General features: G+C 41.3%; 1 pseudogene; it reads right to left on the reverse strand.

Annotated features, from left to right (window-relative positions):
* Positions 1-1,527: 1,527 nt before the first annotated feature.
* LOC100978752 (heterogeneous nuclear ribonucleoprotein K-like) lies at positions 1,528-6,333 on the reverse strand (annotated as a pseudogene).
* Positions 6,334-8,087: the final 1,754 nt, after the last annotated feature.

The raw sequence follows: 8,087 nt of genomic DNA on the forward strand, positions 1-8,087 counted from the left end.
TTTAACTTTGTAAAAACACAAAATTCTAGAAAACAATTAGAATACTCTGCAATATGTTATTGCATATTAACAGGGATTCCTTGGCCAGAGAACTAATTTTAGTGGCATGGTTTCTTATTCAAAGGAAAATTTCAAATTTTTCAAAAGAAACATTTGTTCTGTCTCCTACAAGAATATTTTTAGTGAACTCATATTTGGAGGAGAAAAAAGATGATTATGAGGACGTTTTGCTATGTGTGTGCTGCACATGAATCTTAATAGAAAATTCAACTAAATTCAAAACATGTTCGTAGTACTCACTCACGTAAAAATTTGAATGTAGTGGTATTCTAAACCCAAAGTTACTACCATCAAGGAGCTCATAAATGAATAGAGAATATAAGCATGTACGGCCAACAATACTACAATGTAAAAAGATTTTATGGTAGAAGACAACTTTGAGCAAGTCCTTGAAAAGTGAAGAATACCTATTAGTAGAAGGTGGAAAGGGAAAAACATGCTCAGGTAAAGGGATTGATAGGGGCAAAGGTGCACGGCTTCAGGCTTCGGTAGGGCAGATTCTTGCAGTGGGTGCCTGGGAAATATGGAGCAGGATGTAGGAAAAGGAGAAGAGTCTAGAAAGCAAGAGTAAGTTGAGTTTTTAAGATTTTACCATATGAGAAAGAAGGAGTGATAGACGTTTTCATAAATATGTATTTGAGAAAAACAATTGAGTTTGCTCTTCTTTTTTCTTTTTCTTTCTTTTTTTACAATTTAAGATTACCGTATTTCCTTGTAAGAGGAACGTTTCAATAAATTTTACAGGTGTCAATCAACCCTTGTTCAAATTGGTCACATATCAAATCTAGCATCATGGGTGTTTTATTTATTTGCAAGTGAATTTTAACTATCATTACAAATGCCAATATACTACGCAAAACATCCACAGGAACTTTTTTCATCTTTTTTTGAATTGTACACAAACATTTCCTACATAATCCAACATACAACAGAGAAATGGTACATCTTTTTCTTTCAATTTGCATACAATGGAAAAACAAGTATATATGTATTTTATAAAGTTTAATAAGACATTAGAGCAAGTTGACAGTTTATAGGTGAGAAATTATCTAATAAAAATAATCAATTTTTTTCAGCATCAGTCACTTCCATAACCAAGTGTTATTCTGATTAATAAAACTTGCTGCCAATCAGAATTCTGGTATATACTCATACCATTACTCAATTTGTAGTACTGCTCCCCACTTTAGTTCTTCACAACCACTAACATAGAAAATTGTTGAAAAGCAGGGGCAAGCATTTGCAAAAACAAACCAAAAATCCCCAGCTTTTTATAAGCATGAATATGTATGTTGGAATTTATTCCCAGAAATAGGCTTTCAAACCATCAAGAAATCACCAGAACTAAGTTTGCCGAGTTATTTTGCCTATGTCCAAGAAGAGATGCATTTACATATCCAACAGAGGAGCTGAAAATCAAACTTAGTGTTTAGTTTGGGGGTGGAGAAATTCAGCCACCATTTTAAAATGACTGTCTTAAAAAAAATGACCACAAAAAATAGGTTCACTAAATTTATTTTAAAAATCATAAAATGTTTCTTTAAAAAGAGCATTATATTCTGCACACTGCTCTGAACAGATGCCAGGGACATGTGGACTATTGTTACTTTTCCTCCCTGTCCCACCCCCCAAATGTTACAGTGACCACAGAGCAAGGTGTTCGCAATAATTACATGGGGGGAATTTTTTTTAAACCATCAACAATAACAAAAAATAAAATCCACTCACTCTGCTGCTGTTTCAAAATTTCAATGTTAGTTTTTGCACGGCCTTCCCCCACAACCCTATTTGTAAGGAACTAAAACATTACATCTGGTGAACAGCAAAGATTTCACTACACTTCAAATGCAGAACACCTACAAAGCAGAGGAATGTTGGCTTTTTAAACAGAAGCAAATAAAAAAAAAGATGCAGGACTCCTCCAGTTCTTCACTAGTCTTAGAAAAACTTTCCAGAATACTGCTTCACATTGTTCTGCAGCAAATATTGTGCATTCCGTATCTGGTCCTGTGTTCCTGTAATGATAGTGATCTGATCTTCGGATCCTTCTAAAGGCTCATCAATTTTGACTGAAGCTCCCAACTCATGACCGATTTGTTTAATCCGCTGACCACCTTTGCCAATAATAGATCCAGTCAAATCTTTGGAAATAGTTACTTGTGCAGTAGTAATAGGTCCACCAAGATCACCATATGAGCCACCAATCCCTGCATAGGAATAATCATATCCGGAGCCACCCTGTGGTTCATAAGCCATCTGCCATTCCGATGGGCTCCATGTATCTATTGCAGAGTTCCAAGTTTCATCAGGACTGAAACCAACCATGTCATCATAACAGTCTCCAGGTCTCCCTCTTCTGTCATAGGCCATTAGGTCTTCCCCTGTAGGTGGTGATGGTGGAGGAAGAGGAAGATTCCGAGCTCTGCTACCACCCCGGCCACCTCGTCCAGTAGGAGAAGGAGGTGGTCCTCAATGAGGGCTCATATCTCTTCTAGATGGACACATGGGACGCCCACCCCAACCAGGAGGCATTCTGTCAAAACCACCTCTTCCCCACATTGGAAATCCCACTGGGCGTCCAGGGCGGTCATCAAACATCATTGTAAAACCACCATAATCATAGGTTTCATTGTAAAAACTGGGATCATAAGGCTGTGCAGGTCCTTTGATGGGAGACTCAGATATAAGATCAAGGATGATCTTTATGCACTCTACAACCCTATTGGGTTTTCCTCCAATAAGAACAACTCTGTCAGTGGGATGAGAACAGCATTCCTAGAAAAGCTTGATGGTTGTTTGAGCGTTCTCTCAAAGTTCTTGGATTTTAGCGCCTTTGACCCCAATATTCCTCCTGCTAGACTCTGATAAATCAACAGCTTCAACTCCCACTCAAAGTCTCTTCCTTTATAGTGTTGGTAATTTAAGCATTCCACAGCATCAGATTCCAGCAGGAGCTGGCTGGTTGCAGTGAGTAATGGCAACTGGAGGCCCTCTTCCAAGGTAGGGATGATTTTCTTTAGAATTTCTCCAATTGTTTCAATACCAGCACTGATACTCAGTATGCACTCGGGGCCACTGCTGTCTGGGACTGAAACACTGGCACTGTAGTCTATACAGGGAGCCTTAATATTCTTGCCTCCTTCTCCAATCACTGCCCCAGCATTCTTGTTCTGAAGCAGAATGTGTAACTCAACCATCTCATCAGTGTTTCTAGATCTTTTCAATGCTTGTTTCTCTTCCATATCTTCTGCAGGGCATTTACTAAATTCACCATTGGTTTCAGTGTTAGGGAAGGTTTCTTCTGGCTGTTCAGTTTCCACTTGTATTAAAGGGACACACTAAGCTATAGGCCACGAACAAGTGGGACACAGGCTGAGTTTGCTCTTCTTTAAGGAAAATTAAAATAGACTCTAGTGATGACTGTGTGGAGGGGCAAAGGACAGGTATTGAAATTTTCACACTGAACTCGTGTAAAAATGAGTGACTTCTTGATATCTCTGTAATAGGATAACCCATAAATTCTACTGTCCAAATTGGAACATTTTTTAGAATAAGAGGTGGGTACTTTAAAAAATCATGCTGGGACAACAACCCTAAAGTGGGAGTGTCCCAGACAAATTGAGAGGTAGGGTCCCACTATATCTTATTACATTTCCTTTAGTTGAAAGCAAACTAGCAAACAAACCTTGATTTGGAAGTTACAATTCAGACTCAGCCAAATAAAGGTCCTTTTGGTTTAAAATAGTTATTATGAGATGAAGATGAATATTTAGGCAATTTTAAACTCAAAGAATAAGAGCTAACACTGTGAGTTAGGCACTGTGCTAAGCACTCCACACCTATTAAGTCATTTAATCTTCATACAAAAACTATGAGGTAGGTATTAATATGACTATTTGCTCCACTTTATAGGTGTTAATGGAGAGACTGTTTTAAGTGAAAGGTCCAAGGTTAGCTGATGACCCAGCAGAGCCAAGATTCCAATCCAGGATTTTTGGTGCCAGCTGATGTCCCAGTCCATGCTACATTGCCTCTCACACTCTAAGCTTCAGCTCACTTGCCTCCTAAATTTGAATTTCAAATGAACAATAATTTCTTTTTTTAGAACAAGTGTGTCCTATGCAACGTTTGAGACAAGGCTCCTCCTTTTTCCTGGTTGCAAAAGGAGCTTACTTATCCTCGGCGTGGTTGAGTGCTGAATGTGGGTGTGGGCTTCTGATCTCTGTGTCTCAGCCAGTACCCTTGGCATTACCTGCTGAAGTGTTCTTTTTGGTTGTATAACTCACAGCCTGTTCTCAGAGCCTGGTCTCCCAGCAGAGCCCATCATTTCTCAAGCCAGAATCAGCTCTGCCTCTACTCCTGGTTATGTTACAGATACCTAGTCTCAGCCTCATCTCTTATCTGCCTGGAAATATTCATATGAATATTTTTGAATGTTTGCATATTCATATGAATATTATGAACATTAAGGACTATCTTAAGAATATTTAAGAATAGGCCGGGTGCAGTGGCTCAGCCTGTAATCCCAGCACTTTGGGAGGCCAAGGCGGGCGGAACACGAGGTCAAGAGATCGAGACCACCCTGGCCAACATGGTGAAACCCCATCTCTACTAAAAATGCAAAAATTAGCTGGGTGTGGTGGCGGGAGCCTGTAGTCCCAGTTACTCTGGAGGCTGAGGCAGGAGAATTGCTTGAACCCGGGAGGCGGAGGTTGCAGTGAGCCGACATAGCGCCACTGCACTTCAGCCTGGCAACAGAGCAAGACTCCATCTCAAAAACAAAACAAAACAAAACAAAAACAAAAAAACCAAGAATATTTAAGAATAGACCTAATAAACCTGATTTGGGCTAGAAAAAAAAGCTCCACTCAAATAGGGAAGAGTTTTTTTGTTTGCCTATGTTCATGAGCAAGTAAAGCAAAATTCCACCATAGCACTTGCTCACTCACTATAGCTCACAAATGAATTCTATCATGTTAGAGAATTCCTATAAGGAAGAATTTGATGAGTTGTTAGCAATGACTGAAAAAATAACAAACCAAGCAGCTCTTCGTTCTCCCATAATTTTCCATTGACTCCCTTCATTGTCTGCCATCTAAGAAGAAATCTTCTTACCTTACCACCCACAAAGCAGGCAAGCAGTTGAGGTACAGCCTAAGGATTCTAGGTTCCATCTCCAGCTCTATGCACCATTTTCATAGCCTTAGTTTCCACGTTTCTAATAATGGAATAATAATACCTGCCACACATAGTTCTTTTGAAGTTCAAATGAAAAGTGGTAAGTAAAACATAAAACATAGTAAATGTAAATCAAGGTTAACTTCAAAGCTCATCTTACCTCATTGTCCATGTAGTGGGTTGAATAGTGCCCACCCCCCAAAAAAGATATGCCCACCTGGAACTTGTTACTGTGAACTTATTTGGAAACAGGATCTTCATAAGACCTACAAATATATTGAGATGATATCATTCTGGATTTAGGGTGGGGCCTAAGCGGAATGAGTATGCACTTATAAGGAAGTATGCTTATAAGAGAAAGGCAGAAGGAGATTTGAGACACAGAGACATGGAGGGGAAGGCCATGTGGAGACAGAGGCAGAGATTGGAGGTGTGCTGGCACAGAGGCAGAGATTGGAGGTATGCTGGCAGAGGCCAAAGAACACCTGGAGCCACCAGAAGCTAGAAGAGGCAAGGAAGGATTCTCCACTCGAGCCTTTGAAGAGGCCCTGCTGACACCTTGATTTTGGACTTCTAGCCCCCAGAACTGTGAAGGAATCAATTTCTGTTGTTTTCAGCCAACGAAAACATTAGTTGCAGTAATTTGTTATGATAATCTTAGGAAACTAATGCAGCTTACTCCCAACCCATCAGTAAATCATGACAGCTGCATCTTCAAAATACATCCAGACTGTGTGCCACCTCCACCTCCATTAGGGACACTAAGCCATCATCATCTCATTACTGGTCATCCTGCATTCATCCTCACATGGCCTGCAGTCACACAGCAATCAGAGTGTGATCAGAAATTGATGTCAAATCTTGTCAGTTCTCTGCTCAAAACCCTCCACGTGCTTCTCATTTCTCTCAGAATGTAATCAAAGGCTTTCTCATGACCTACAAGGCTAGACACGATCTGGCCCCACTCCCTGTCCTGTCTTCTTTACCACTCTCACAGTCCTGCTTCCCTGTTGTCTGCGCACATGCCGAGCACACTCCATCCTTAAGTCTTTGCATGCTCTTCTTTCTGTCCGGATAAGCACAGGCCTGCTGCATTACACATCTCTGCTCACATCACACCTATTCAGAGAAGCCTTGCCCATTCATCCTATCTGAAGTGGTCTACTCCAATTACTGTCAATATTACATCACTCTTTGTTGACTCCTCAAACTGCACATCACAAACAGTACTCACTTTATTTTCCTGTTCCTACCCTCTCTCCTATTATAAAGAACTCTCCCTAGGTATCAAGACCTTGTCTGTCTTGTTCGTTACTGCATTTCCAGTACCAATGCTCAGCACCTTGCAGCCACTAATAAATATTTGCTGAAAGGATGGAGAAACCAACATATCTTATAGCTATTAAGGGTGTTGATCAGAGAGGATGAAGATGGTTATCTGTCTTTAGCACCACCCCAAACAGCACGATCCGGACAGTAACCTGGATCTCCACCTACACAGATTCTTAGAGGATAGGAGCCACCGCCAAAGAAAACCACCCATGGTAGTTGCACAGTGAGATCTGAAGTCAGAGTATTGCTACATAGTATTAACTTTTCAGTGAGGTATTTTAGAATGCTTACAACTGTGAAGCTCAAGAGATAGATTAATGTTAAATCTCTAAATGAGTTCCTGAAAAAAAATTGAGAACAACAAAAACAATTTTTTATATATTTAATGCTAAGCAATTTAAAAAATGTTTTCAGACAGGTGCGGTGGCTCACGCCTGTAATCCCAGCACTTTAGGAGGCCGAGGCGGGCCGAGGTCAGGAGTTCGAGACCAGCCTGGCCAAAATGGTGAAACCCTGTCTCTACTAAAAGTACAAAAATTAGCTGGGCGTGGTGGCCTGTGCCTGTAATCCCAGCTACTCGGGAGGCTGAGGCAGGAGAATCGTTTGAACCCGGGAGGCAGAGGTTGCAGTGAGCCGAGATGGCGCCATTGCACTCCAGCCTGGGCAACAGGGCAAGACACCGTCTCAAAAAGAAAAAAAGTTTAAAAAGTTTTCATATGCTCTATTTTATTTGAGTCTGTCACCTGCCTGATTTAGGGATGGTGGATAGTATTATTCTCAGTTTGCAGGTAGAAATATGGAGACTTATGGAGACTAAGTGATCTGTACAAGGGCAGGCAACTGTACAACTGGCATTAGAGTAGTCTCAGACTCAAATCAAGACTTCTGATTTGAAGTTCCTTATTTTCCTCTATCGCACTCCATTAATTTATTTAATGTACATTATTGAACACCAACTATTTCAGGTACTGTGTTAGGTGCAGCATATAATAAGAAAGTTGATAATCTATTTTACAATTAAAAAAAGAATGTGCAATACATGTACTTGGGGAAAAATTCAGTACAGTAACTGCTACTCTTCTCCCCTCTCCCTCTTCTCCTAATCCCTCTCTCCTGATACAGTCAGTTATCTGGAAATCTTTGACTATACAGGCTAAGTCCCCTGTATCTGCCGCGAGGTCCTTCCTGGAGGTGCTGACTGGACTAGCTGACGTTGGCTAGATGACCACCAACCAGATGACCTTGGCTAACTGATCCTTATCCCTTGGGCCGCTGTGGCACAGGATGAGTGAGCTACGCCTGGTAACAAGAGTGCCACTCTCGTGTAAGGGGGCTGCGAAGTAGAAAGGAGGCCAGCCCTTTGGAGGATGTTTCTAGAGGGTGTGGGCAGAACCAAGTCTCGGTAGTTAGGAAGATCTTGGCTCCAAAGTTTAACTTGCAGCGTCCCGGCCGGGTTCACAGCGCATGGGACAGGCGGGGCGGGGCGATGCGGGGGCGGGGCGGGGCGATGCGGGGCG

This window comes from Pan paniscus, chromosome 4 (genome assembly GCF_029289425.2).
Source record: "Pan paniscus chromosome 4, NHGRI_mPanPan1-v2.0_pri, whole genome shotgun sequence".
NCBI classification, from domain to species: Eukaryota; Metazoa; Chordata; class Mammalia; order Primates; family Hominidae; genus Pan; species Pan paniscus.